A 23,312-nucleotide genomic window follows, 5' to 3' on the forward strand; every position below is an offset into this window, starting at 1 on the left:
GAAAATACCTTGCACCTGCCTCCAGCTTATGAAAGTATTGCTTTCATTTTGCTTCTGTCTCTTCTAAAACAGAAGAAAAATGATGAGTATGTMTAGAGGAAATGAAGGAGGAAGTGTTTGGGTGCATTTTTGCAAACATATTTCACAAGTTCCTTCCACTCTTTCAGCCTTCTTCAAAATAKTGTGGGCTTGAAATTATACCTGCGTAAGCCAGAAGGCCCTTTCAACCTTTCCAGTCTAATTCATGGGATTGTACCAGAATGGTACAATCAAACATGATCTTTTACACTGATCTTTACCTGCTGAGCATCAGATCTCTCCAGGGACACCTCTGCACAAATATCTGCTCCATGCAGCCTTGGACAACAACACAGGGTGATGTGCACCTCAAACCAGACTCCCAAGAAAGATCCTGGAGGGACAGAGGCTGCTCTTGGAAGGCCATGTGCTGAGAGCACATCAACAATYTGGACACTTCTTCACCATTGACCAAATCTGCTTTATAATTCACCTTGTTGTTCCAAATCACGTCAGATGATCCCAGGGAACGGTGGCACCTGGAGCAGGGCACCTCGAGGAGCAGGAAAAGAGGGAAAGCTGAGCAGCAGCAAGAGAGGTGCAATTCCAAGCAGGGTAAAAATGAGATTAAAAGAGCTCTAAAATAACTGAGGTTCATCAGGGCCTACTTGAGGGGCAACACAAAACCAGGACAGAGGCAGGTACACAAAGGCTGAAGGTGCTGGTCCCTGTAGGAGAAGGTCCAGAGGGGGAATCCAMCCCTGCCTCCTCCTTCCTCCTCACTCTCTCCTCCAAGCCCCTGCTCACCTCCCTCATAACAAAAGGTTTATTTTTATAACAAGAGGTGCACAGAAATAGATCCTCCCTTTCCATAGCTCTCAGGCAAAACAAACCTAGGAAGGAAATTGGAGAATCATTTCCACTGGAGGCCAAATCAACCAGTGCCTTTTACTAGCACTTCAACCATATATTTCAATAAAAGAAGCTTGTGGCCATATGCAAATTACTTGTGCGTGTGCCAGCACTGCTCCCTAAATAACCACTATTACTGTCACACTTCTTATCAAAATCCAGRACTATAGAGGAAAGATCTATTAAAAGCGCTGTGTGATTCTTTATTTAAAAATTTACCAAAATAACCTAAACAGAACACTTTTGATTCATAAAAATGCCCTGATGATAACTTGAGCAGGACAAAACCTGCACTAAGCTGTTGGTTTACCTTTTTTTTTTCCCCTTACTCCCACATGTTCCTCTTCCCAGCAGTCAGATGGCACAAGCCAGGCTCAGAGCTCACCATGAGAGTTGGACACATGGAGAGTTGAGATTATTTTGAATCTGTACTGACCTGCATGATCAAATGTCCTCTCACATTTAACATCTCCACATGGCTTGGGTGTACCTGTAGATAAAATGAATCAGTTTTGCATTCCCAGAGGTAGGAGGCTGAAGAACCTTAAAGAAAAAAGGGATTGGTGTGTTGTAGTACAGCACTGAATGAGGGAATTGCACCAGTAAGGGTCCTCTTTTTCTGCAAGAGCCACAAATCTCCCTACAGAAAGAAACAGCACTTAGATATCTGGAGTGGTGCACCACCCTGGGAAAGCTGGAAGGGACACTGGGGTTTCGGTTTGCTAAAGCTCTAGTCCCTGAATATTTACATCATCATCATCATCATGAAAACCACAACTATGATTCCGGAAACTATTTTAAGCTTAAATAAAACGGTCAAAAATTAAAATATCAGAATACACTGCTGGGGTGAATAATAAGTGACCTGTTCAGGACTTTACCTGGAGAAGTTCAGAGAACCTCAACTACAGCAAAGCCTGGTTTAGTTAATTCTGCTTCCTGGAAGTGATCTAATCAGAAAAGCTCCACAGAACAGCAATACTGACATCGCTGAGCTAGGATGACACATGRTGAAGCAATTTAAAATTTACTTTCAGTTTTTCTATGTTTCTATATGACAAACCTRCTCCGTGAAAACCTGCAGACACATTATGCAGATCTTAAAAAACAATTTGGCCCTGATTCATCTGGGGCAAATTGTCCATAGGCAGGGTGGGGTAGTTTGCTAAACTTTAAATACCTTCCCTTAAGCATATTTACAGCTCTTGCTCATGCTGTCCAACCACACTGGCTGCTCCTTTGTGCACTGCTACCACAGTGGGTTTTTTGTTTTTAATCCTCCTTTCATGCAAACATAGCTCCAGGCAGGATAGTTTATAACAGATCAAACTGACCACTACACTTGTCATTATCGTGCCCCATTCACAAATTCTCAAAGTCTATGTTAAGTGCATAAATTATGACTACTTAGCCCTTCATTAACCAAAAAAACACTGAGTTTATTAATCATGGCTGTTTAGTTCTGGTGAACACTKACTAGAAGATATTTTAATTCAGCTGTCATAATTATACAATTTCCTGGTTTGGCTCAGGGATAAAAATCACATAAAGCTSAAACCCAGAACATTTCAGCAGGTGTCAATAAAGCCTTTAAAGATGTAGTTATGATTTTTTAATGGCCTTAAGAACTATTCATATGCCAGCTCCCCTGTGCAGAAGATAAGGACAGGAATAACCAACCTGGCAAAGTGTCTTGAAATACAAACTGCTCACAGTCAGCTAAACAGATTTGGAGGTTTTCTGATTCAACTTTTGCACCCAAGTAGGTGAATGTTTCATCTTCTTCATGTTTCATTTGCTCACTATCAAAGGCCAGGCAGATTTTTTGCTAAATGTTGCTATGTAGATGTGAAGAACCAGAAACCTTCCTGAACTGAACATRAATGAAACCTTCCTGAATGCTTCTAATGAGATTTGTATCTTACAGATTTACAGAGTGAAACAATATTCAGCCACTTATAYAATAAAATAAATTAAAATCACACCCCAACCACAAAGGCAGTGTTCTGACTATCTGAATTTGGGCAGAGAGAATTTATTCTGAAATAATTACGAGCAATCCCAAATAGCAGGACTTGTACAAAATCCACTAGAATATATGACTGGAATTAGATGTTTGCATTCAAAAAGAGAAACAAGACAAAACAAAACTCTCCAGTTAATTGTTTCCAAGTGGAAGAAACTGGGAACAAAGCCTGCTATTGAAGGAGCATTAATGATCTGCAATTTCGTTCTGCAGATGTTTCCCATGAGGGAAGACAGCAAAAAAACATTCCTCTTGAAACCCAGGGAAGCAGCGACAAGGGGATGAGTTATGTTCATTCATTTGGGTATTTTTATTTGAAGCTGTCAAACCCATTAGGTTGATTAAGATTTTACTTCAAGGAGAACCTGCATCCAATAAAATTCCAACAAACTGAGCTCTGTAATCCCTCCTCACTTAAACCCAAATGAGTCAGACTTCTAAAGAAAAACTTTCACAGCCGTGATAAAGTGAGCTGAGAGAGAGACTGCCCCATCCTYGCTGACAGCTCCAGATCATCACCACCTCCACATCAATGGCAAAGCTGATAAATGCCTGCTCAAATAAATTAGCATGGCCCCCTCATTCTCATTCACCCCCATTAAAAGATTATCAAACAATATAGATTATATACCCATCCTGGCTAGAAACTTACTTCTAGAAGCTGGGCTTATCTGTTTGGGAGGAGAGAATGACACTCAAATTCTGAATAGACAGAGCTGCTTGTGTATCTTAATTCACACGCAAAAGAAAATAAGCTTTATTTCTAAATTAGCTCTGATCTTAAGGCAGCAAAGCAATACAATTCCAAGAATTTCCAAAACAATGCAATTCCCCCAAACCTAAAGTTTCCAGTAAAGCAAAATTTACTCTGCAGACTGCATCTGTAGCTCCTAGGAATGGGCAACAGGAAGAATTGCCAAGGGTACAAGCACTTCCCAGAAAGGAAGGATATGAATAAGATCTCCCTTTATTTTGCCCCATCCCAAAAGGCCAACAAAACCAAACAAAGATCTCAAAACCTACGTTAGTATTTAGCTTGCATCTTAGAGAGTTGTTTTTGTGGGAAAGTGAAAACAAGCCAGCGAAGGAGCATCTGTGTAAATACATGTGAGGCAGGCACCCACCACGGCAGAAGGAAAAGTCACCCCCAGGGTCACCATGCTCAGGCTCACACCATGCACTGACCAAAACACYAGCAGCAAGCAAGAAATATAGCTAATTTTAATTAAAGACCATCAGAAATTGTGGTTAAAAAGCCAAGAGGCTCTGCTTTAAATGTGGTCACAGTGTGCATCCAATCTACCTGCACCAGGGTCCCCTCTGGGAGCAGGGGAGGTTGGACACCTGAGTGATCCATCTGGAAGTTCCAGCTTCAATTCCACAATCAGCCTGAAGACTCCCAGCTCCAGGGTCTGTTTTCCTCAGAAAAGCAGCAGCCGAAGTCAATAGGAAAGCCACAGACACAGAATTTGTCCCCATCAGTTCCAACCCAGGGTTTGGCAGGAGGCAGTGAAAGAATCAAAAGGGTTAAAATAATGCCTAAAGGTCAGCAGGCTGCTTGTGTGAAGAGGGCAACAACAAAAAAAAAGTCTTCTAAGAAAAGCAGCGTGCATTTAAGAAAATAGAAATCAAAAATAAAATTGTAACGTGCTCCAGATTTTCCCACARTAATCCAATCATTTCATAATGCAGTTTTGCAGCAGTAGTGCAGCCTTGGAAAAGGTCAACTCCATCTGTGTTAYTGACAGATAATGCTTATGAAAAGCCAGTAAATCAAAATTTAAGGAAACACAGCATTAAGCACACTACTTCAGGTCTTTTCCCCAAGTGTGAAAATTGAAGTTGCATCTAATGTTCACCTGCTTGAAACTATTCCAGACAAAACAGCAGCGATCCAGGAAAACACATCCAAATTTCCATCACATACAGTYTGCAAGGGGACCATATCACTTCTAAAATCCACTCAGTCCAATAAGCTGCCTGTAACTCTGACCAAAAACAGATGCTCAGGGGAAGACTGTAAGGTCAGGAAATCATCCCGTGATTCTGCCTGCAAAATAATCTCCTGGCTTCCAGCAATCTCTGATGTAGGAGCTGCTTCAACTAGAAATTGTATCTGCATCTTTGTGGTTAATGCCCCAGCGTACTTTTCTATCTTAATTTGCCAAACAACTTTWCAAATTCATTTATATCTTTAACAACAGGAAGATATTGGAGTAATGAGTTCCACAGGTAAGTTACACTTGCATGAAGCAGAAGCATAATTTAGCTACAAGAATTTCTTTTAACTGAAAATGACCTTAGGAAAAAAAAAAAGTCATTGAACCTTCCTCATTTATTCTCACCTCTTTAAAAGCTTGAGTTATGTGAAATTACAAGTAATTGTTCTGTGTTTACTCCACGTCACTCAGATTGCAGAAGTGGGAACATTCTCCCCTCGAAAGATGTCTCTTAATTGAAGAAGAGGTTCATTCAAGGAACCTGGTTAATGTTTCACCATCCAAACATCTGAGCTGGCACACACCACAGGCTTTCTTTTTCCTCCGAGATAATTGATTTGTCTGAATATGTAATTGTAGTGCAAAACAACCTAAGTTCAAAACCACCCAGGAATGTTTCAAGAAAATTTAAYTACCTTRAAAAAGGTAATTAACATCTTATTTTCTACAGTCTTTACAAATATTTTACCAAGTAATTTCTAAGTTGAAAGAAACAGTTTAAAGGGYTTGAAAATTACCTCTGGCTGCGTACCTTTTTAAAGGACTGACATTTTTGATTTAGAAAAGTTAGTGATTCCTAAATATTTAAAAAAAAAAATTACAGCAAGACCCTCCTTTCTATCACTCCAGAGTAGCTTTTTGATGAGTTAATGTAAATCCARTTATACTCCTGCGAGTGTTTACCCTGGCACAGCCAGACATGTGACCAGAGAGGTGCCAAAAGTCAAATTTGCTTTAGGAGGTGGCATCCTCAGGGCAGGACAGAGGGCACATCCACAGAGCCTTGCTGCTCACAAGACACCCAATATCCAGGGGAGATGGAGAACCTCAAACAGAAGCAAACTCTCCATCAACAAGGCTTCCTTACTCCTGATTCCTAAATTGGACCAAAACTATCTGCCCACACAGCAATCAACCCACGCTGAGGCTATGCTGGTAAACCTGTAGTTACACCCAAGMTAATCTCTCCAAGGCAGAAATTACCAGGTACATAAAAAGTGATCAATCATTTGCTCTAACATGGGAGACCTGGCCCAGTTTCCCTCATCATTCTTTGTCTTCATTAGAAATCTCACACAGAAGACAACGGGGAGTTAATCCTTACTTGGATTACAGACAATCTTACGTGGATTACAGTGGAATACAGAAAGAAAGCTTTGCTATTGAGACACAGATGATCTAAACATGAATATTCCATCTGGTTCTATGATTTGATTTTACAGCATCAACASATTAGGAAATAGAGGTGCACTCAGCTGTTATGCTGATACAGAATTTAAAATCAGAGTTCAAGGCACAATCCTGCAAAATCTTAAGAAACAGATCCCTTGAACCCAGGGAACATTTAACTGCTTAAGTTAAATAGGAATAGATCAGAAAAAAAAAAGTTCTTTTTCTTATAAACAAGCTTCTATGCAAGCACGTTATCTAATAAGTACAACTGGAAGTAAAATGGGAATGTGGGAAGAGTGCCAATGTAAATCCTCCAAATCTGAGGAAATCAGGAGCAATTTTCCACTCAAGGGTGGAAACAACACAGAGGAAATGCAGAGCATACTTGCCATGCTTTGCTCTCCTCTGCTAAGGTAAAGCTTCCCTCTCCCCCATGCCCAGACAGAGGGACCCCAGCCAAATAATATTAATGAGATCCCCACTTTCTGTACCTTGGGAGATTGGAATTCAAAGCCCCATATTAAAATTAGCTCATTATAATGGTGATGGTGAGCAAAACAGATAAAAACTCAAAATTCTCACAGCAAAGTAGCAGCACAARTAGTTACACACATCCTGCCTGAATCTGACAGCCTCTGACCAAGGCCTCATGGAAGCCCTCAGCTATCTACAAGAAATTAAAGATGAGATGGGCAAACRGGCACAGTGTAGACTGAAGGAGCAGAAACAGACACTTCTTTTCAGGAAATATCAGTGGGAAGAACCAAGAAGCTTCTGGGGKGAGGTTTATCCCCTGTCCCAAACCCACTCCAGCCACACACACGACCTGACCCCAGCTTCATCACAGCAGGTCCCAAATCCCAATGAACCTCAACACCCAAAGTGCAACAACGATTCTCCTCAGGAGTTTCTTGCCTGAGCAGGTAAATTTTTTAATAATCATCTGTTCAAGAAGTGTAGTTAGTCCAAAAGCAGCCACTTACATTACCTAATGCAACAGACACTGGGAAAAAAACCTGCAGTGAAATTGAGCCAGTTATGGCCTTAATTACCTTGAATGACATAAGTAACACTTCTAGCTCTGTTACAGCCTGATGGACTGTCCCAAGAGGGGATGATGGATGATTACAGGAATCCCTGGGATGCTGAGACACCCACCTTCCTGTCACTGACAGCAGTGTCCCTCCTCATGCCCTTGTTYGTAATTAACACCTTAAATCCACACATCGCAAACCATCTCACAGCTTCTTTAATATAATCAAAATTAAACTTAACAGCATAAAATTTACCACTCCTATTAAAAAAAGTGCAAAAAATTTTAAGAAATAAAATGAAAAAATCCTCTCTGCACCATTTTCTTCAAATTGTTCTTCCCACAGCTACAGCAAAGTGAAACTACACATACTGAATCCATCTTCAGGCTACAGCACATGCAAGTTTATTTGCTTTGTGATAAGCTGTTTTATGATGGCATTGAACAGCAGCAAGAAATCAAACAAGTAAGATTATTACTCAAATACACCCATTCATCCTGACAGTTAAATCRGCCCACTCAACAGTATCATCTCCTGAGAATTACTGCAAAATACATGACAAATTCTTCAGTTTAATCACAGTAAATTAATTCTAAGATMTCCAGGTGAAAACTTCTATTTTCTCAATGCCGTAGCATTAAAAGYAGCAATTCAGCTCTCAGTGTGCTTCGACCAACTGGCTGTCATAAAACTAAGGGCACCAACTGGATCCTTGCCAGTTGCCATAGTTTTGCTAGGTGARTATCAATGAAAATTCACCCTATTTCTCACTGAATCGTATGAACAGCTCTTTTTTTAACAAAAAAAAGAATTATGCCTTACACATTACCTTTTCCTCAGATATCCCCTTAAAGCAACTTTGCTATGTCAATGCACTTCCGACAATGTTTCACTTTTTTTTTTTTTAAGTTTAGGCATTGTTTTATTATTACTATTAAGTGGCTTATTTCTTCAGTCAAAGTCAACAGCCAACCAACTCAACTTCAGTCAGCAAGTGCACAGGGAGATGCAAGGAGAGAATTTCTCCAGCATCATTTCCTCACATCAACGGCAACTAAAAGAATTACTCACACACTGTGCGAGCCCCTGGYGCAGCACCACAGCAAAAAGCGAAGTTAACCCCGAGCCTCCTACAACAAAGTCACTTCTGCGGGGCGCCCGGGGAAGCACCAACAGCGGAACAGCGAGAGCGACTGAGCTGGCAGAAAGCGGCTGAAACCCACCAGACTTAAAAAAAAAAACAAACAACAAAACAAACAAAAAAAATCCCAAATTATATGAGCACCCGCTCCGAACCCGCCGGGTGACCGTGTCCGGGCGCGCTGCCGGCGGGGGAAGGAGCGCTCCCCGGGGGAAACGAGCGCTCCCAAGACACGGGGGGAAGGAAGGAGCGCTCCCCGGGGAAAAAGGAGCGCTCCCCAATGCACGGGGGGGAACGAGCGCTCTCGGGGCACGGGGAGAAGGAAAAAGCGCTCCCTGGGTCACGGGGGGAAGGAAGGAGCGCTCCCGGGGGAAGGAGCGCAACCCGAGGGAAGAAGCGCTTCTAAAACGCGGGGGGAAGGAAGGAGCGCTCCCCGGGGGAAGAAGCGCTCCCCGGGACCCTTTACCTGCCCGCCGGGCCGGGGCCGAGCAGCGCCCGCAGCCGCGCATCGCCTCCGCCGCCGGGTACTCGCTCCGCCGCCGCTGCCGGCCGGGCACGTGTGCCTGTGGTCGCTGTCACCGCCGCTCGTCCCCGTCCCCGTCCCCTCCCGCCTCCCGGGGCGGTGCCGCCGCCGGCACCTCCCTGCGCGCTCCACCGCCCGCCCGCCCCCGAACCTCTGGGGCTTCCCGCAAGCCGCCCSCGCCAGCATCCCTTCCGGACACACAGCTTCCCCAGGGCATCCCTGGGGGCATCCCCTGGGAGCATTCCCCGGGAGCATCTCYCCGGAGCATCCCGCCGGAGCATCCCTGCGCGGGTCGTGGCGCTCGGAGCATCCCCGACCCCTCCCGGACCTGCATCCCGCCYGCCCTCTCCGCCCAAGATCAAAGCACCGAACTGCCCACTCCCACCAAACCCAAAACCCCAGGGACATCGCGGATGGTGGTGACAGGGGGCAGGGGACTGGCAGCACTGCCTTGGAGAGCCCTGGGTGAGGGTGGAGCTAGGAAGGAAACTACGGGGATGACGACAGGCCAGGGGAAATATAATCAACAGCAGCGCCGCTGCCACGTAAYACTTGTTCTTGGCTGCATCTCCCAACTCGTTTTGTTGGCAGCATCTCCTTGTGCCTGGCAAGGGAACCAAGGGCCGCAGCCGTGTTCCAGGCAAGGAAACTGAGGCAGGATTGGGTAAGGTGAGGTGCTTACCTGGTGTGTCTGCAGCTGAACCGTGGTCCCACGCGTGTTTCTTCATGAGTTTCCCACAGCGTTCAGCACCAGGTTGTTYGTGGAGCACCCTGGGTCACACACCTTCCCGAGAGCTCACGGCTCCYCCTGTGCTGTTTAACATCCCTTTAGTGTGCTGTCTCTGCAGGAGGTGCGGAACGGCGAGATGGGGTGAGACAAGCTTGGTGATGGAACATATTTACATTCCATACATATCATTCTGGCCAGAAATTACACCTTGTCCACAAGTGTAGCTTACGTAGTGACACCCATCTCACACCATCGGGTGAAACTTGGTGATGCAACCGTGTCATGCCATTGCAAAACTGAAATTGTCGTGGGCATGCAGTAAGGGTTTGTCACAGTGCAAAGAATCGTTCGCCAACCACTGAATAAAAATGTGGGCAAAACGTAAAAGCCATTACTTCAATTCTTTCAACAGGATCTGGAGGGGAAGAATTCATTTATATGCAGAGTCCCATATGGATCCACAAAATGAGGACCAGGAGCCACCAGTTCAGGAGCAAGGAGCTGCACATCAGTGAGATTATTGCTTGAACACGTGAGCAATTTTAGAGGAACAGGAAAGAAAAAAAAAAAAAATAACTGGCACTGGTTTATTTTGCCTCCTGACTTAAAGGTCATGTTTGAATGGCCAGATCCTGATGTTCCAGCACAACCTCAACAACAACATTGGTTACCGCAGGCAGTGTTATAACACAAGTGCACACTAACTCCTAAAGTTGCTGTAAAACTTCCCAAAGTTTGTCTAAATGCTGAATAGGACAGTTTTACTCAGCTCATGCAATCAAAACTCTAAGGGGAAGTTGGCTGAGAACAGAAAACTAATCAAYGACCTCAGCTGAAAAAAGAGAAGAAAGAAAACTTTTGCCACTAATGTTTTTGTCTTCCTTTTATCTAAACCAAGGAAAATATCAGCTTCAGATGATTAGGTAAGTTTAGAGCTAGAACAACACAGTCTTTGAAATGCTTTTATCCTAGGTGTGTGATCCCACAAAATGTGTATCAAATATGGTTCTGTGYATGTTTCATCAAAGGCTACAGCCAAGAGAGAAAAAACTATAAACATGCCCAAAGGCAATCTAATAAAGGTGGCTGCTGATTTCTGGAGTAGCAAAGGAAAGCAGCTCGTGTGTGTCTCTGCCAAAATGAAAAGYAACAGTGCTCCTTGGATCCAACAGGAGAAAGACACAGAAATTAAATTCTCATAGCCAATATCCACCCAAATGAGAAAAGCTTTGCCACGACTTAGTGGCAGTAAAGAGATAAATGGATTTACAGTTACAAGATTACCCAAAATATGAGCTCTGGAAAACATTAGCTTGAGAAATTTTCTTGTCTTGAGCATCATGCAACTCTATTAAGGATGCTGATATGGCCACAGAACGCTGAATATCAAGCTTTTGTTACTTCACTGCTAACCAAGGAAAGAAAGGTGGGAAAATACTGGGGAGATCCTTGGGAGAGGAACTTTACATCATGGCAGGGTAAGGGGAAGAGAGGAGGAAACGTGAAACTTTTGAAATGACACCAAAACATCARTGTGAGGGTGTTCTATGAATTTATCCAATCTGAAGTCATGGAGAGCCAAGATTTGCATTATTACAACAGTAAATCATTAAGTATGACTTAAAGATGAGCACTAATTAAATTCCCCTGTAAAACATTATCCAAAAAAAAATGTACAGTTAAAAATATAGCAAACAGAAGCATTTCAGCATGAGGACTTTAAATGTGTATATCTAAACAAGWTTTCTTATTAGCTCTCTATACTCACAAGGAGCCACTGTACATCTTCTGTTCCTGCACACAAATGTTTTCCTTCTGGATTTTATTAACGATGTCATTATCAATTTCTGTGAGGGAAGAGAAAATATATAATTGAGAATCATAGTTGGCGTTATCAAACCTACTCATCTTTTGTGTGAATATCTCATTTTCTCAGAAGGGAAAGAAGAGCTGCCTTCTCAGCAAAGAAAAAAAATTTAAACTTTTCTTYTTTGCCTGCATTTTCTCACCCTGTATTCTGACTGCTGAAAGAAAAAATTACCTTATCAGCCTTTACCAAAACCTGGCCACTGTGGATCARTGTGAGGCTGCTGAAAATAATGGGTTTAGCTCCTTTCCTGACCACAGGTTCAGCTGTAACCTCTCAGAGAGGCAGCAAGTGGAACATTAATATCCAGCCCATCCCCTCTACACAGACTGTTTGCAGCAGAACTTCTTCAGGGTTGTAAGGAAGAGACAGAAGGGCACGGGGGCACAAGTAGATCAAATCACARAACAGGCATGGAATGTCTGGGTTGAAAGGGACCTTAAACTCCTCTGATTCCAGTYCCTGCCCTGCCAGGGTTGAAGTGGATGGATGGGGCACCCAAAACWTCTCTGGGCATTTTGTGCCAGGGCCTCACCATCCTCACAGGAAAGAATTCCTTCTGACTATCTCACCTGAATTTCCCTCCCATCGAGGTTAAAACACCTTTTCCTGACCTCCTTGGTGGTGTCTCTGGTAACAAGAAGTCTTTGAAGTTCAACCAAGTTAAAAGCATTTCAGTAATTCCTCCTCTTACCTCACTTACAAGCAGAAGGTGTTCCYTGGAAGCACCACCAGAAGCTCTGAAGATCCTCTTATCACAATTTTGAGCTCTTCTGTTTGCACCCACCAGCTTTAGTGACATTYACAGTGCTTGGCTTGGCAGATTTCTTGGCACACAGCCCCTCAGGTATGAGCTGAGAAAGGCTTTTCAAAACCCCGGAGTCAAATCTCCTGCAAGAGTTAAGTGTTACGTTGTATTTCTTTTGAAAAAAGTGGGTCCCAGAGACCTGGTGACCCCAAAACACAGAATTACAAGTCCCTGAGTTGCAGCTCATTTTGCCTGCAGCTGAGCACCTGGTTTACAGGCAGAGTTTGGAGCAGGACCAAGGGTGTGCTTGCTCCCCAGGTCTTTGAGTTCAGCCAKTCCCAGAACGCAAACTAAACCAACTGCCAGGTTTAAGTCATCCTGTGCAATCACACAAATTAATRCTCTCAAGACTTTAGGAGACTGAAGCATGTCAGCAGTCTGGGATAAATAAATGAATAATGATAATTAGTTATGGCTTGACTACTCACTTTGGGTTCCAACAGGTTACCTTGAAAAACCACATTTTTAATCCCATTTAACATCACTATGATTCACCTTATCAGCTAAATGTGTGATAGTTCTTTAGGGCTGGGTTCTCTGCTCTGAAATGTCACTGACCATTTTCTGTCTGCACTGCGGAAATGCCACATGGGCAAACCTGAGCTTARACTTCAGAGAAATGAAACCATCACMACCTCAAGGTTCCTCTTCTCTCTTTTCCAATCCCCTGCCCGTGTTTGTGTGCAGCTTCACCGTTTGAACAGCACTGACAACATTTCCATCAGCTGTACCTGGTGAGAAAGAACAAAGATGAGAGACAATTATTTCAACCACTCAGGATTCATTATTAGCTTTTAAATGCCATTTAAACAGGCTGTATTTTGTGACAGAACTTGTAATTCAGAATCTATGCAGTCATTTTCCTGACAATTCATTGAGGAGCAATGCTGGGGACTTTTTTTTCTTGGGTAAATGAGCTTTTAGAATATTTGAAATTTCAGCTTCTGATTCATCCCAAGTGTAGTGCAGAGCTGAGCTGTGGGTTTGTGGGCTCCTGAGACCAGCTGATAACTTCYAGAACAAAAGTGTAGTCAGGGATTTAAATAAGGAGTTGTGTGCAGGAAACTCCAAGGAATTTACCAGCAYTGATCAATGCATTGTCATAGATACAACTCAGAGGTATTGTCAGAAAGAAGGCTGATAAAGCAAAGTTCTATTTTCAGAAAAAATGCACATTCAAGTGAATATTTTCCTACCTTGAAATGTGCCTGTTGGAACTGGCATTTACTCATAAAKTGCAATCTGGGGTAGCTGAAGGAAGAAAGTTACACATGCAGGTTTTAACACAGCTGAGTTTTCAACTGTGATTACTAATAATTGATAGCTAAAAAACAAGCTTTACATTCCTCACAACTGACTTGAATCAGGAAAAGCATCTACTTGCCTTTTTTTTTTTTTGCTGCTGTTAATGTTTTGGATTTTTTTTATCACTTCATTGCATAATGAAATGAATTTTGCAATGCAAAACTCTCACTAAGCTGAAATCCATAGCCTAAAACTGGAGCACAGCAGGTCCCATCCCCGTTGGTGACACAAATTTCCAGTTTAATCAGAATAACTTAGAACTGCTGACACTAAGGGATATTAATGTTGCACACGCTCCTAGATGTTGAATGAGTTATTCAATATTAAGGTTCCTGGATCAGAACAAGTGTTTACATTTAGGCATGGCCACGGATCTGCTTGGAGCCTCACCTGCTGCTGCTCTCCAAGTGTTATCCCATGAGCAAACAGAAAGACTTTGCTTTACARAACACTGACCTATGGACTCTTCAGCCTTTTCATTTCAATTCCTTTTTAATACAAAAAGACCCAGAAATTACCGAAGGTGAGCCGAGAACTCAGCCTAACACGGTTTGAGAATGACAATTTCAATGTGACAAGCATGCAAAGCCAAGCCAGATGTCACACACATCCTTAGAGCCACCAGCTGATGGATCCCAAAGGATCCTGATGGAATTGTGAAAGCCTCCACTTGCCAGGGAGGTTCCCAATTCCATCTTCACGCTCCCCCCGTGCCAAACATTATCCCACACAGCCCTGTCAGCGGGGCTGCAGCTGGGAGATCTCATTAATCCTCTCTTGTCAGAACAAATTGCACCAGCAGAACCCTCTCCATTAAACCCTTTCACCTTCCCAGCTGCCTCATTTGGGAGCATCTCCAGTCCCCACACCCCTCTCCTGCTCTGAGCTGCTCCAAGGAGGCTGGAGATGACCAAACCTGTAGGAGGGGTAATAAAACTCACCAAGCAGAGCACAGCTCCTACACTTTGGTGTGATAGGATCAGAAATGTTCAAGCCCAGCAGTGCCCACGAGCAGGCCCTGTTTGGAGATGTGCCAGGTGTGATCAAAGGCTGCTAGCACAGCACAGCTCCTCGCCCTGCTCCCAACCATTGTTCTCCAAGGCAGGAGAGGTGCTCTGCACAGGGGTTTGACAGGCTCCAAAGCAGATCTGTCATCYTGGCYTTCTGAAGAACAGCCTGAGAGGAGRGCAGGAAATTGTGTCAGAACAAGGAAATGATAAGAATAACTGCCTATTTTTGTAACCATGGATTTCTTGGTACTGGATCATTCCACTGATCCATCAATTTCCCTGCCCTGTCTGGTATTTGCCAGAGCTGAGCAAAGTGGAAACCCCAAAAAAGGCATAGGGGCAATTGCACAATGCTGGGAGTTCAGGGAAATTGTCCTCAGCAGCTTCAGGAGTGGTTGTGTTTGTCAATGAAAGCACAATACCCAGGAGCAATTATTGTAGCTGTGTTTTTCCTACTCCGTCAGTCTGCGTGCTCCGGAATATAAACAGGAATACTGAATTACAGTAACTGGTGACTGCCTGCTTCCCAGCAAGGCCAGTGGGCTCTGCTTCTCGTTCTCTTTGCTTGTTGTGATGCAGATCTGATGATTTTCCAGCCTACCTAGGGAAACCTGCCAGTGATGCAAAGCAAAGAGCTGTGTGAGAAGGTGAAGAGCTGAGGTTATTACAGAGAGTGTTGGTGGAAGAGACGCAGGGTGGAGCGTCAACTGCTGGGCTAAGGCTCAGCTGCTATGATTTAAAACAGCCCCTGAGGCCSCTCTAATTTACTTTGGAGCCTTTCCTAGAACAAGGTTGAACATTTTACAGAGAGGACACGAAACACAAAAGCCTTTTGCACGGGCAAAACCAAACGAAACAATCCCTAGGCRCAAGTTCCTAATCCCTCCCCTTGAAAAGCCCAGGTGTTTTGACGGGGAGTTTAAACCCTTGCATCAGTCAGGCCAGGTGGAAACCCCAGCTCTGTGTACACAGCTACCTTCCCTGTCCTCTGRGTTTGACAGAATCCAGCTTGAGTGTAGGTAATTAGGGGGAAAAAACCACGGAGCAGCCTCTGATATCACATAAAAATAAAAAAAAAATGGGTGAATCTGAGGTGTAGAAGCAAGAGGTAGCACTTAGCTTTGAGAACACTCGTTAAAATTCATCTTCCACACGTCTGAGTTGTTTATGGAGGATCACCACAGCCACTCAGCCTCGATAAACTGAAAGAGCCAGCCTGGAGATTTATGGCACTGCAGCCTGAAAAAAACCCCACCAAATTCTTGTCTCAGCAGTTTGAGGCTGATACAAAATAAATATGTGTAACAAAAGTATTTGAGCTTGCTTTTCCTTTGCCTCTCTGATAAAACCAAAAGGTTGCTKTTAAGGTTTTTAATATAAACCTGGGGACCGGTGGGTGAAAGAGCACTAAAAGTTGAGTGATGTTTCTAGGTAAYAGCCAGAGCTGACAGCCAGGTGCTTTATACACCCAGCTTCAGCACAGCTGATAAGAGATATGCAGGCATCAATAAATTGGGAATAAAAGCATATTCTGCTTTGCATAGGGATATGAATAAAGGATTTAGTACAGAACATTCAAACCCAATTATGTCTGTACATTTACCATTCTCAATACCCAGAATTAAGATGCAGCAAAAGGAAACAGAAGAAAAAAACAACCTGTTGAGTGGGGGTGTTTCAAAGGCTTTTGTAATGCATAGCATAATGTATGAATTTGTATGGCATTTCTATAAATCACATGGCAAGATGTTCCAAAATTGTTTCGTTTAAGCATCTTGTTCTTCATTTTCTTTATGAGCCCCCAATTGATGCAAATATTTCAGTATTGAGAAAGACTAAGCAGCCAAGTTGGGAGAGATTTTGTTCTTCAAAAACCAGGATTTTTATTGCTATCACAGTGCAGTCTTAGCACCAAAATGTCTAATTTTTACTAAATCCTGGAGGAAACTGATGCAATTCCATTGTTTGTCTAGTTCAGTAGAAACCAGGCCTCCAAATCCCCCATGGTTCTGGGGAAAGTATTCCCCCATGCAAACTTTTAAAACTTTCTTCCAACACAGACAGCATTTCCATGTTGCAAGCTGTGACCTAGCAGCAGTGAAGGAAGTTGTGACACGATTCCTCTTACACCAGCAGGAAAGCACCAGAGCATTTTCCTCTCTTTTTAACCCTCACCTGTTGTTTTTTAAGCCACTTTCTKGGTGATGGGAGAAGAGGAGGAGGAGGAAAGGGGGAGAGTTGTCCAGCAGGTTAAGGGCTGACAGCAGGCAAGCAAATCTCCCATCTCCTCCTTGCTGGAATCRCCCTGCAATCAGACCATCCCTGGCAGCCAGCTGCTGCCTCCACCTATGTTTTATAAAAGGCTAAAGAGAGCAATTCTGTGGGATCAAGGAAGAGGGGAACCAACCCAGRCCATTTGCTGGCAAGAAGAAATCARGGGAAMAAGGAAARTTCATGGGAGCTTRAACAAAAACTACCCTGGTRTCTAYCTGTCTGAATTTAGTGCTAGAAAGAGTCAAATGATGCCAGTCAAACATCCACATAAATGGCAATCAGCATGTACTACACTCAATATCCTTGAACTTCAAACAGTATAATTCACCAGGCACCAGCTGGTGAGTGCTTTTATTTGTTTTCCTATGAATATTCCTTTCTAAGAGATGAGACACTCTGTTCTGCTGAAGGCCAAATGTGAAATTATAATTGTGATGATGCCTGAGTGGAGCAAACTGGGAATCCTTCCAGACTCTTATTTTGAAAACATGCAAGAAAATTGGGGAGTTAGAGAAGGAACCATGGAGAGGAAGGGGGTTTGTGCTGGGCAAAGRAAACAGATATTTGTTTGCTTGTAAAGTACAAATTCTTCTCCCCACCACCAGTAAACACCTTAAAATTTAGTCTAGGAAACAAGTTTTCATGACTCAGTTTTGCAGTCAAAAGAAAGCCTAAAATAGTTGATCAATCCAGAGGGATGTTCAGCCCTTTTAMTTGCTATCCCAGGTGCCACAAAACTCCTTTGATACCTTAGGAAAAATCTACATCTATTTCATAAGATATCCCAAGGTGTAGAAAACAGGGTTCTGCAGCAAAACATCAGATAAAAACATCAAGAGCATTTTCCCTTTTTCTTGATTCCTTTAAGAGGAAGATATTTCAAACATGAAGATGGTAACTTTGTAAAAACAGCAAATAGTCTCTGAAAGCAAACCCCTGTGCCACTTTAGAATAAAGAAGCTCTAAAGGTCCATGCAATATTGGTACCAAACCCTCCAAAAATGAGCAATATTCTCTCCTAAGTCCCTGAATTTTTTCCATGCCCAGCCTGGCTCCTCTTACACCATTTGCCTGCCCATAAGCAACACTCCAGAATGTTCCATAACTAGATGGGGAGGGCACATTCCAAGACTGATAGAATCCTGATGGAAATGCAAAGATACTCTTAAGGGGGAGGGGAAAATAAAATAAAATAAAATAAAATAAAATAAAATAAAGCCTGAAATGAGCAGGCATTCAGCATCCAAACTCTTACCTGTTCCACCTGGCAGAGAGGAGAGGACACAGCTCTGAGCATCCAGGGCATGGGATCACAGGGACAGCAGGACCAGGGAGCTGCACTGCTCTGGGACAGCACAAGGAGATTTACTGCAGAGCACAGCCGTGCCTTTTTAAACTGATGAGCTTCGTTAATTAGCAGATGCCTTCAAGGTCACCCTCCCACTGCCTTTAACCCTTAAGCTCCCAGCACRGACCCTCCTCCCACCTTCACCACCTTTTGCTAAACTACTACATTCTCAGGAGACAAAAAAATTCTTCTAGAGTCTTTTCTTCTCCCAGAGTTGTCACAAARCTCTTCCCAAATAGCCTGGCCTTGGAGTTCTGCTCTTCATGCAGCTCTGAAAACCCTGAGTTCCAGTGAGACTCTCCCACTTTTTYGTTGTTTTGCATCACTTGGGGAAGCCTGAACTGGTTGCATAAATTTGAGTGGTTTTTTTGGCTGACACAAGCTGACAATCAGGTTTGCCTGATCCTTTCTCCTCTGTAGCTGTAAGAGAGAATTTGAGTTTCAACAGCCTTTTAGTGACTGGTGCCAGCAGAAGGGAGCTCAGCCTTTCACTCCTCACTCAGCTCCCATGGGGTAACCCCTTCCAGCCCTGGGATGKGACATGGATCACCTGGCAGCAGGAATGTTTTCCAGTGTTTTAACTCCATGGAGAGGACCTCACTGCTCACACCACAGGGTTCATTATGGTTTTTCAGATGACACCTTCTCAATAAAATTATTGGCCTTGCCCTGGTTCCCAAAGATGGGGCAGATTAACTAGGTCAGGTGTGGATTATTACAGAGCAAATCACTTCCCACCAAGGAGGAGAATTTCCTTTCTGAAACTTGTTCAGTAATATKTGGGTTGAATTTTTCTGTCTAAAAATGGTGCAAGATGAAAGCATTTACCCTTTTTGGTTCTCAACTCATGGGAAACGAACCCACAGGAGTGTGAGCTATTGCTTTATTTGCCTTTATGAATATTTCACATGGCTGTATTTTACATACCTTTAAACCTTTGTGAGAGGGAGTGGGAATGCTGAGAAAGTCTGATACAGCATAAACTTTCTGAAATCTTACAGACTGGTTCTAATTYGTGGCCTTTCCAAAGAGCAACTCTTGCATCACCACCACCTTTTGTGCTTTTAGAAGAAATAGTGAAAATTTACATGGGTATCAAATTTAGTTCCACAATTTTTACGGAGAAATTGAATCTAGGACTTTTTTTTTTTTAAAAAAAAAAAGGAGCAAAATGTCTTATTTCCAGAACAAAATAAACTTCCTCTGAGAGTTTGAACCTAAAAAAAAAAAAATCNAAACTTCCTCTGAGAGTTTGAACCTAAAAAAAAAAAAATCCAAGAGCAAGGAATGAAGTCTAATTTAAAAGTGAAGATTACTACACTGATTTTTAAAATTGCAGCAGTAAGAATGAAGGAAAATGCTGCTTCTTTGCAAGTCTATCACTCCTAACAGCTGATRTATAAATGATGTACATTGACAATCTTGTTTCCAAGGCTGGTAGTTAAATAGAAAATATCTTCAGGAATTTGCCAAATTTCATTACATGCAGTCAAAATGATCTTTATGAGGACTCAATCAAAACTGGGAAAGTTATTTTTGTACCACTAGAAGAATTGCAAACATCCTGTACAGACTCCCAACATTCATTTCCTCCAATAGCTGTAGCCAGTCAGACACTTCAAGGATAAACCTTAAGAGTAGGAAAACAGTTTCAGGAATAGTGCGTGCCCAGAGTTTAGCCATGCTTTCAGTAAGACAGATCAACTTTTGAGTCATTCTTTTCCTCCATGCTATTCTTTATTCTGAGCCTGATGTTCCCATATGATTTAGTAAAGTTATAAAAARCCATGAAATATTTCTCTCCATTGTTGACAACACAAGACAGACTTGATGGAAGTCTCTCCTTCTTCTCCCCCTGAAATGAATATTTTCCTTCTTTTCCTTTGCCTCTCTCTGTCAGGGAGAAACCACATCATAGCCTTGTTAGAGAATATTATTTCCTTCTGCTTACAGGAGGCCATGGGTTCTGTTGCATGTGTGAGTGGAAGTGTCAAATGCATSTTTTCACTATTCACTGTATTTCCATTTTGAAATGGTCAGAGCATCTGAACTCTATAGAAAAGAAACAGCTGCTCTCATGGAAAAGAAAGCTCAGATTCTCCACTTCTTGCACAGGAATTGCTTTGTACTTGAATTAAATAAAGTTAGAAAGGTTTGTTAGCCTATAYTAATTGGCATCACCACATTTCTTCCACTTTTTTTTACCATATTTTTTTTATTTCATGCCATGGCACTCAGAGTAGCACCACCCTTACGTGAGGGAGCTAAAGAAAAACACACCTGGAGCATCTTCCAGCCATTGGCAAGGTTGATTTCTGGMTACCTCTACATTCTGCCAAAAAAAGGCCATTTCTGCAGTGTGCAGGCAACAAATGGGCTTTSTCTGTCCTTGTCTCAGCATCACAGAAAATCTCCTCCCTTAGGTCTGAACTGCACAAATTACCTACAGATGAGCTGGAAGGTCCAAAAGAGAGAACAGAGAGAGCAGAGGGAGCAGGTCTGATGGTAGAAGAGACCAAAGGCACAATGAATGAAGAAAGTGCAGCTCTGGTGCCCAATGGCCATTAAATGTCAACAATAGAAACGGCAAATGCAGGAGGGAAAAGCAGAAAAATAATCTGACTTGCCTGAGACATTAAGGATGATCAGTTGGCAATAGATAGATGGCTTGGAGGAAGAATTGTAGCCTGCAAGAAACCCACACTGAATCTGAAAGTCAGATGGACAAAAAATGGATATACAGAAATATCAAAACCTAGAGCTCAAAGGGCATTTGGGGCATTATTACTGTTCAGGCTCCATAAATTATTCCATATCCTGGAAACTTGGCTTTCAAGACAGTCTCAGTTTACAGCTTCATGGTGAGAAGGGGGATGATGTTTAGAAACTTTTGAGAGGAGCTGAAGTGGGTAATGGATATCTGGCACTTTCCCTCAGATCAACATCAGGATCACATCTGGGAACGTTATCTTTGCAAAAGCTCTGAGTGCAGTGGTATTTGGGGTGGGGGAGAGGCCAGAAATTGAGTCACAAGGTGACTTTCAGTGGGACAAGGAGTGAAACCCCCAGGAGCCCACAGCTCTGAGCAGCAGCTCGCCCCCATCCAGGATTGCAGCTCACAAACAGATCCAGGGCCACACGCCAGCCAGGAAATATGCTCCTGGTTATGCAAACAGCCAGCAAGAGTTCAGAGAACGTGTGTGAGCAGGAATGACACCAAAGAACAGGATCTGGGCACATTCAGGGGGAAAAAAGACCAAGCACAGCCTGACTGAGCTGAGAGAACTCAGCCCTGGAGAAAGGGAGTGCAGGGACAAACTCTGTGCTCCAAAGCTGGATTTGCACTGAGGAGTTCAAAGTCTGGCAACAGCTGAGAGTAGGAAATAAAAGATTTATCATGGAAGTTAATAGCACACATGGAAGAGGAAGAAAACCAGTGAGATGGTGTGAAAATGGATCAGGTGAGGTCTGGAGTGTTTGTGCCTTCCTAAGSATTCATCAGGTTTGCCTAGGAATGGGGTTGTAAGGATTATCTCTAATTCCTTTCTCCAAAAGGAGAATATACCACTATTTCAGGGTTATCTTCCTGGTCAGTCTAACCCTCCAAGTGCTGTTTGCACTGAAATGACTGCAGAGTTTGTGCCAGAACATCTCATTTGTTAAATGTAGTAGGAAATCATAAGGAGTCTGCAGAGGCTGTGCCAGTGTTCCAGTCTTGTTCTCAGCCTTGAACACAGATAAACATTAATTTTGATCTATAGCAGCCTAAAGAAATTCCTATTTTTCTAGACAAGGAGAGAAACCACAGAGATTTATGAACCAGAGCATAAAGATCCATTTTGGGTGGCACCATTTTTCTTTTACAATAAACAATTCACGAGGAAAAGAAAAGTTTAAAATTGCAATAGGCTCTTCATTGCATCCAACTGCTGTAAGCTGCAAAATAATTTATCAACAAGATAATTTATCAACAAGATAATTTATCTACACTTCAGCTGTAGAACCATGGAATTTTTAAGGGTGGGAAAGGCCTCCAAGATAATTTAGCCCAACCACTGACTCACCATTGTGTTGAAGGCTTTACTGCAGCCTGGGAAGACAAAATCCCTTTCCCTCAAGCACTGAGCAGGTCAGTTGGACACAGAAGGAGRTCAGGCTGGTCAGGCAGGACCTGCCCTTCACACCCTGTGCTGTGCTGCTTGTCCTGCAATCCCACTCGAGATGATCTCTCCAGAAAATTCCTTGGCACCTACATCACTCTGACAGGTCTGTGCCTCATTTCTGGCAAACTTGAAATGATAAGAGAACAAAAATTGTTAAGCAGGGCCCTGGTGATTTGCAAAAGGTACAGCCAAAAGTGGCAGCACATTTGTGTGAATCCCTTCCTACAGGACAGGCATAAACCAGAGGSCTGAATCAGCCTAACTCTGTTGGATGAGTCATTTAAACAAATTGTGCTGCATTATTTCCTATTTAAACCAGTGAATTACTCCATCTATAGGAAATGGTGTTAATTGAGGAAGATATTCAGGTTGTCTCTAATCCATTTACGAGGAGGGCAAAAAATAAAAAAAAAATATTGCCTCAGAGTTCACACCCGCGGCTGTGCTTTGCGCTGCTTTCCTGTACGACCACATTCCTTCGAGCAAGTGCTCTCCCATGCTGCTCCCAGAGCCTCATATCTCCCTTGGTGATTGCTCAGCAAACAGTTTATCCTTTAACAAGTGTCCTGTACTAATTATGGCCACAAATAATGAACAAGCATTTCCCTTCCGCTGAGCCGGGCACGCTACAGACACAGCCAGCATCTTTGTTCTTATTGCAGAGAAATTCCTGTCCTTCTAGACAAGCAGAGAAACTATGAAAATTTAGGTACCAGGAGGAAAAAAAAAAACCATTTTGAGCTTTTTATAATAAATGATTG

General features: G+C 42.9%; 1 long non-coding RNA gene across 2 annotated transcripts; it reads right to left on the bottom strand.

Moving 5' to 3' along the window:
• Positions 1 to 1,413: 1,413 nt before the first annotated feature.
• LOC130580604 (uncharacterized) lies at positions 1,414 to 18,443 on the bottom strand. Of its 2 annotated transcripts, XR_008966122.1 has the most exons (8): positions 18,296 to 18,442; positions 14,698 to 16,005; positions 13,648 to 13,702; positions 13,087 to 13,182; positions 12,338 to 12,534; positions 11,545 to 11,623; positions 9,729 to 9,888; positions 1,414 to 1,473 (listed from the first exon to the last, which is right to left on the bottom strand). It is a non-coding gene; the product is annotated as an uncharacterized LOC130580604 (long non-coding RNA). The 2 variants fall into 2 exon arrangements; XR_008966123.1 differs by lacking the exons at positions 1,414 to 1,473; positions 9,729 to 9,888 and adding an exon at positions 10,141 to 10,277 and having other exon boundaries at positions 18,296 to 18,443.
• Positions 18,444 to 23,312: the final 4,869 nt, after the last annotated feature.

The sequence above is a fragment of the Malurus melanocephalus genome, unplaced genomic scaffold (genome assembly GCF_030028575.1).
Source record: "Malurus melanocephalus ecotype Western Australia unplaced genomic scaffold, MMel_1.1 scaffold_347, whole genome shotgun sequence".
Lineage (NCBI taxonomy): Eukaryota > Metazoa > Chordata > Aves > Passeriformes > Maluridae > Malurus > Malurus melanocephalus.